Below are 7,463 nucleotides of genomic sequence, written 5' to 3'. Positions count from 1 at the left end.
GGCTTTCAGAAGTATGCTCCTTATTCAGGGGTCCTTAGAGTGAAAGTAAAATAAATCCTAAATATTAGAGTTCTTTAAGAATAAAATTCAAGGGGGCAGCTGGGTAGCTCAGTGGAGTGAGAGTCAGGCCTAGAGACAGGAGGTCCTAGGTTCAAACCCAGCCTCAGCCACTTCCCAGCTGTGTGACCCTGGGCAAGTCACTTGACCCCCATTGCCCACCCTTACCAATCTTCCACCTATGAGACAATACACCGAAGTACAAGGGTTTAAAAAAAAAAGAATAAAATTCAATCTCATGAAACTTCCTCCTACTTTTCAAAGGAGACCTTTTCCTTCCCATACCAACGACAGTATAAGAACATGGATAACTGGTCATCTGTATAGGAAACTCCAGATGGAAAAAACCCCTCTGCCTATACAAAGCAGCAACAGCTCTGCAAGTTAGAGTCTTTAAAACACCAAGAACTTATGTGAATAGCACAGAGACAAAAAAGCCTGTATTTGGAGGTAAGAGTCAAAACTAGGCTCACTTCAAGGCTGTCTGCATCCACCACACAGAAAGTGTCCAACTTAAATAGGAAGAGATTCCTATGGCCTTCCTAATGATTTAGAAAATCATAAATTAGCTACATTGTATTTTTATTTTCAAAATATTTCCAGTTACATTTTAGTCTTGCAAAATAGGCATCCGAGGCAGACAACTATGCACTACACAAATGATTCCCCAACTGCCTGGAAATATCTTGGGATCCCTGAGAACTTTTAAAGGGTCTTTGAGGTCAAAATTATTTTTATGATACAAAGGATATTTTTGTGTTTAATATTAGAAATGTCATTGGGTATAACCCATGTAAACATAAGTTCTTTGAAGTCTTCTATCATGTTAAAGTGTAAAAATTATTTGCATCTGCTGCCCTGCCTGGTTTCAACTCCATAGAACATGATTTCACTCCCAAGATGAGCTCATCACTTCTAAACTCAGCACCATGCTGCTAACTCAAGCCTTGACTGACTATCTCCCCAAGTCACCTCTCCCCTCTAGAGAGCTGGAAGGTAAAGTACTAAAATTCTCCCAATGTCTTCCCTTAGAGAAGGCAAACTGAATTCTCAGATCCTTCCACCTTTCATCTGCTGCCTTGCCTGGTTTCAATTCCCTCGAACAAGATACCCCATACCAGGTATGGTTTCCTGTATTCCTCTTGGTTTCCTGTCTCCCCTTATTCCCTTACCCCACCCCCCAACCCTCACCCCATTTTCCTGCCTCTTTTGTTGTGTTGTCTCCCTCTTTAGATTGTAAACTTACTGAGTGCAGAGGCTGTTTCTTTTTTCTATTTAATAATTGTATCCCCAGCACTTAGGATACTTCCTGGCATGTTATGGGTACTTAATAAATGTTGATTGGATTGAATTGGACTGAGTCCTGAGACCAAAAAGTCTGAGAACTACTACACTACCCTAACTGTGCCTCTGACAGAGCCAATAGCTATTTATGTGAAAGCTAATTATTTAGAGACTCTGGCAAGACATCAAATTTCAAATGAATCACTCATCAAATATAATTGAATAAGAGTAAAGAAAATAATTCTTGCTGATGAAGAAAGTAGCATTAGGATTAGAGATTATAAATCAACATGAGCAAAAAATGCCAAATACATGGCCCTCAAACACTTAGTAGCAGTTAGTTATTTGATTGTTCCTCATGAAGATCCTGAGCACTAATGGAAGAGTAGAGAACACTCCTAATGGGGCAGCAAGGTAGGGCAGTCCATAGACCTGGAGTCAGAAAGAGCTGAGTCCCCTTAATAGCTGTGTGATCCTGGGTCAGTCACTAAATCTCTGTCTTATTTTCCTCATATATAAAAGGGGAATGATAATACCACCTACCTCCGAGAGTTGTTTTAAGGACTAAATGTGAAAGAAATTATAAAGTACTTAATGTACTTTCTGGTATATGCTGCAACCACTACTGCTACTGTCTCTACTACTACCACTACCACTATTACTCTACTACCACCACCACCACCACCACCACACTACTACTACTACTACTACTACTACTACTACTACTATTACTACTACTTTTACTGCTATATGTAGGCAGAACTTTAATATGTGTGTACATAGTAGATCTATATATTTGTTCATCAATAAAATGCAATATTCAACTATAAGTTCATCTCATGGCGTCTGTATCCATAGAAAGTTAAATCAAACCATCCATTTATATGTGTACATACATATAGACATGCATGCATACACATATACATCAAACTATAGGCAGAAAGGACAGGAAGCTTCTTATTTATGTTCTTTTTTGCATAGCCTGCAATCAGAACTCCTAGTGATAATTATTAATCAAATAGAATTCAAAGGAGTACAATTTATAAAGGAGTTGAGTATCAGGCAAGAGTCAAGACTTTTCCCTTTTTCTTAAATGCTGGCCTATGTTTCTAGCTCTAATCATACCTCTATATCCATCCACAATTGGGTGCATCAATCTAAACATTTTCTTCCTATCATTTTTAATGGCCCATCTAATTTTGCAATCACACACTACAAAGTAGCCAACCATAGATGAATAGCAGAATTCTGGTCTGCCCTCCAGAGAATATCTAAATCAGTGCATACTTCATTATAGTTGGAGATATAAGGAATTACAGCAGGGTAAGGGCTTGCCAAACATTCATCTAATATACTTTTGCTTTGGGGTGGAAAATCTAGGGGAGTTATAGAAACGTAATAAATTTACCCTAGAGTTTAAGTAATGGTCTACAGTTGGCTAACTAGCCCCCTGCTCAGTCTGACTCAGAGCTCCTAGAGGTTTGTTAGTAATCAGGGAAAGTACTGCTCTCACACCCAGGCTCAGATCATTTTGCCTGAGATAGAAACAAAGGGCTATTCACTTTTCTTCGCAGACATTTTGTCAAATTTAAAATAAATAAAGAGTGCCTGGCAACTTAAAACAGCCATTAATATAAAGTTCAAATCCTGATGATGAGTTCGAGTGATGAGAACTAGTTGTGACATTAGTTTTGAAGACTGATGGCATTAAGGTTAGAAGAATGTGGGGTGAGAAATTAAAGAGGAAATAGTGTTTAAGGTTGTGGGAGCTGGACAAAGTGCCTCATGCAGTTCCCAAGCATGAAGGAGTGATTTCATAAATGTTTACTCTATAAGAAGGACAGAAAGGCTTGCTATTGAGTTTATTACCAGTCTTGTTGACTTTCCATTATGGAGAATGAGTAAATAAATGTGCTTAATAAAATGAGAAATTGGAATAACAGGAAAGGACTAAGCACATTAAGTAAGAGACTCAGTGGTAATTTTTAAATAACCCAGGCTTCAAGGATGATGAATTCCACATTGTCAAATGATTAGTTGGCCCCCAGACAAAAATGAGGTAAAGCTACTAGGCAGTATAACCTCTACATAGGAACTTGACATATCAAAAACATTTTAATGTAATATGGAGGTTAAAATAAAACCTGATTTTATCATTTTAAAAAGGCACATGCACCTAATGAATATTCACTGTAAGAATTATAGTGAGGCAGTCTTCTTCTCAGTCTCCACTAGGGAAGGCTTCTGCCAAAACTACCTGAGCCTTTGCTGACCAATCTGTATACTCCACCTCCACCACCTTGGTGAAACTAGGCAAAGCTGCTACAAATCAAGGTGAGCTGAAAAAAAATGGCCTCTCCCCTAAAAGACAGTGAGGATGAAAAGATAGTGAGAATGAGGAAATGTCAGAAGATGAAGAAAGCAATGGAGAAGATGTTGTGGTCCCTCAGAAGAAGGGCAAGAAGACTGTGGCTATACTAGCAAAATGGGCTATAGCCAAAACAACCTTCCTTGCTACCATATCTGCCAAGAAAGCAGTTGTGACTGCTGGTAAGATGGCCACTGAGACCCCTATCAAGAAAGTGGTCATCCTAGCCAAAGTTGTTGTCAAACCAAGCAAGAAGGGAGCCACCGCAGCAGCAGCACCACCTCTAGCAATGGGAAGAATGCTAAGAGGACAGTGAGTCTGAAGAAGATGTTGAGAGATGAAGATTTTGAACCATCTGAAGTCACCAGAGTGAGAGCACCTTCAGCCAAACAAGACTCTAAGGAGGAAGAAGAGGAGAAAGAGGATAAAGATAATGATGAGAAGGAAGTAGATTTGGATGAATCTGAAAAAGAAACTATGGATGCCACCCCTGCCAGAGGGAAGGCTGCCCTTGGGAAAGCTGGGGAAAAAGATGAAGATGAGGAGGAAGTTGATGAGGAGAGGAAGATGATGATGAACAGGAGAAAGAAGAAGAAGAGAAAGAAGTGCAGATCAAGGAAGTCCCAGAAGGAGGAAAAGGGAAATTGTCAAGCAGAAAGCCCCCAAAGCCAAAGAAACAGAAAATTGGAAGCTGAAGAATCTACATATTTCAGCCTCTTCAATGATAAACCAAACTTCATCAAAACATCTTCCAAGCTAAAAACTGGCCAAATGGTCTTATTGTGGACAGGTACATTAGTGCCACCAGGAAGTTTGATTACATAGAATCCAAATCAACTGAAGACATGACTCTGGAGCTCAGTAACTCCAAAGTGCTCAGCTCTGAAATGAAGCTGGAAAAAGCAAAGAGGATAAGATTGAAATGCAAGGTTGGTCTTCATCAAGAATTTACCATATAAAGTATCTCAAGAGGAGCTCAAAGAAGTGTTTGAAAGTGTTATTGAGGTCAGACTGATCTGTACCAAGGATGCACTCAATGGAAATGTCAATATTGAATGTGAACAAGGCCTTGGAAGAGAAATAGGGAAATGATATTGATGGTCATTTACTCATTCTGGACTATTCAGGGTAGAAAAGTCAACTACGATAAAACAGCAAGCCACTCCAAGATACTGGTGCTGAACAATTTTGTGTATAGCACCCCAGAGAAGCATCTGCAAGAAGCCATCTGGTTGGAGCTAAAGGAACAAAACATAGCCAACGCATCCCCAAGGAACCAGTCAAATAAAATCTTGTTCATTAAAGGTCTGTCTGTAAACACAACAGAAGAAACATTGAAAGAGTCTTTAGAAGCTCAGTGAGGGTCACAATAGTCAGACAAGGATCATCTAAAGGACTTGGTTTTGTGGACTTCAACTCAAAAGAAGATGCTAACATTGAGAAGCAGGCTATAAAGGATGAAAAAATTGATGGAAATAAAGTCACCCTGGACTGGACCAATTCCACTAGCTTTGAACTTTGAGGGGGTGGTCATGGCAGTGGTGGTTGTGAAGGCTTTGGAGGCCAAGGATGTGGCAGAGGAGGCCAAGGATGTGCCAGAGGCCTAGAAGGAGGAAACTTTGGAAGTATTGATGGTTTACAAGAATATTGAGGAGGAGGAGAACACAATAAGTCATAAAGAAATAAGAGGAAATTTGAATAGCATCTCCCTATTCTCTTTTCCCTTGCCATTTGAATAGCCTCTAAGGGTTTTATCCTATTGTCTAAAAATAGATGGCACCTTCTAAAGAAAACCATGCAGTCTAGAGGAGGTTGTCTCAAAAAACTCTGAATGCCATTTCAAGGGAGAGAGTCTGTTGATTTTCACTAGATAGTGAAAACAGTCCATCTAAAATTTTTTTTGCAGAGAAGAGTGATAGATGTGAGAGGTAACCATTTTATTTATGAGACAACTTGAGTTAATAATGTTATATCCCATTTTTCCTGTGGATAAAAACTATATAGTGAGACAAGGCAGATATATTGCTCAATGGGTAGAGCACCAGCCCTAGAAATTAGAGGTCCTGGGTTTATATCTGGTCTCAGATACCTCTTAACTATATGACCTTTGGCAAGTCACTTAATCCCAATTGAGCAGCCCTTACTGCTCTTTTACCTTGGAACCAATACTCAGCATTGATTCAAAGAGAGAAGGTAAGAGTTAAAAAAATTATAGTGAGAACTACTTACATACACACACACACACACACACACACACACACACACACACACACACACACACACATTTTTTCCTGAGTTCCTTGGAGTATAAATTCACAGTGAAGAAATTTTTACCACTGCAGAGGGCCTACTCTGAAACTAATCCTTAAGGAGTTGCCTGAGACACTGAGGGGTTAATTGACTCCACAAGGATCAAATAACCAGTAAATAAATAGAAGGTAAATACAAATACTTTTGGGGATGGTAAAAAATGAGCTCCTCCCATAGGGAATGATATTGAGATGAGCTTTGAGAGTACAGAGGGAAATATAGAGATGAGACACAGAGGTGGCATGCAAAGACACTGTTTTGAGACAGAATGTTGTGAATGAAGGACATAAAGTAGGCTAGTTTCGCTGTGCCAGGAAATGAAGGTAAAGGTGTGTGGGAAGCCTAGAAATGAATATGAGGAGCTTTGAATGCTGAAAGGGAGGAGGTCACATTTTTCCTTAAAATCGATAAAGAATTCTGGCAGCTTTGGGAGCAGGTGAAGGACAAGGACAAAGCAAAACCATATAGCTTCATAGGGGATACATTAGAGAAAAGAGAAACAAATTAAGAAGCAAATAGAATAGACTAGGCAAGAGATGATGATGACAGACTAAGTTGGTGGCTGTCTGTCTGGAGAGGAGAGGATGCATGGGAGGCCTTTATAGGAACAATCAACAAAGCTTAGGACCTGATTGAGTACATGGAGTGAAGGAAAGTGAAAAATATAGGGGTTATGAATCTAAATGACTAGAAACATCTTGATGATGTTGACCTAAATAGGAAGGTTACAAAGAGTGGTGAGTTTGGAGTGGAAGGTGATGAGCTCTGTTTTGTACATCTTAAATTTATATCAAACACAGGTTTTAGTGGTAAATTGTTCAATAGCTAATTGATTAGAAGAAATAGCGTTGCTTATAAAGAAGAGAAGGCCTGGGGCTGCATGTGATTTGGTAGATGCTTCCATAATGATAGAGAAAGAGAGAACGACTGAATTTAATTTCATTGGTACAGCAAACTTCAAGGCAAGGAAGTGACTTCTTTAAATGTAGATAGATACCTCTTTGGCAATTTTTTTGTCTAAGAATCTTCTCCTACAGAGTGAAATTGAACCCTTTAGAGGTTATGACTGAGGGAGTGTAGAAAGGAAGAAATACAAAAGCCCAAGACAGGTATGAAGGGAATTAAAAAAACTCAATTAGAGAAATGATCCCTCGTAAATGTAATGAAGGAACAGAGAGAAAAATAATTAATTCAATAATAATTCAGTTCAACTCAACAAGTATCTGTTACACCATGGGAATACAAAGACAAAAAAGAAACAGTCCCTTCCCTAAGTAACTTATATTCCCCTAGAGTTATTTTTATCTACCTTCAAGGAAATGAAAAGTGGACAGCAATGAATAAAAAAACACTTATTTTAAGAGACAGTACTAATGAGGGGAGAGAGGTCAGAGAAATTTCAGTGTAGATGTTGATGACTAAGCTGAGCCATGCAGAGAGCTAA

The 7,463-nt window shown here is 39.0% G+C and overlaps 1 pseudogene; it reads left to right on the top strand.

The window, feature by feature from the left end:
- The first annotated feature begins 986 nt into the window (after positions 1 to 986).
- LOC123249995 lies at positions 987 to 5,360 on the top strand (annotated as a pseudogene).
- The last annotated feature ends 2,103 nt before the right edge of the window (positions 5,361 to 7,463 follow it).

Source organism: Gracilinanus agilis, chromosome 5 (assembly GCF_016433145.1).
Source record: "Gracilinanus agilis isolate LMUSP501 chromosome 5, AgileGrace, whole genome shotgun sequence".
Taxonomy (NCBI): Eukaryota; Metazoa; Chordata; class Mammalia; order Didelphimorphia; family Didelphidae; genus Gracilinanus; species Gracilinanus agilis.
The sequence above is the reverse complement of the archived record's forward strand: the minus strand, read 5'-3'. Positions and strand labels throughout refer to the sequence as shown.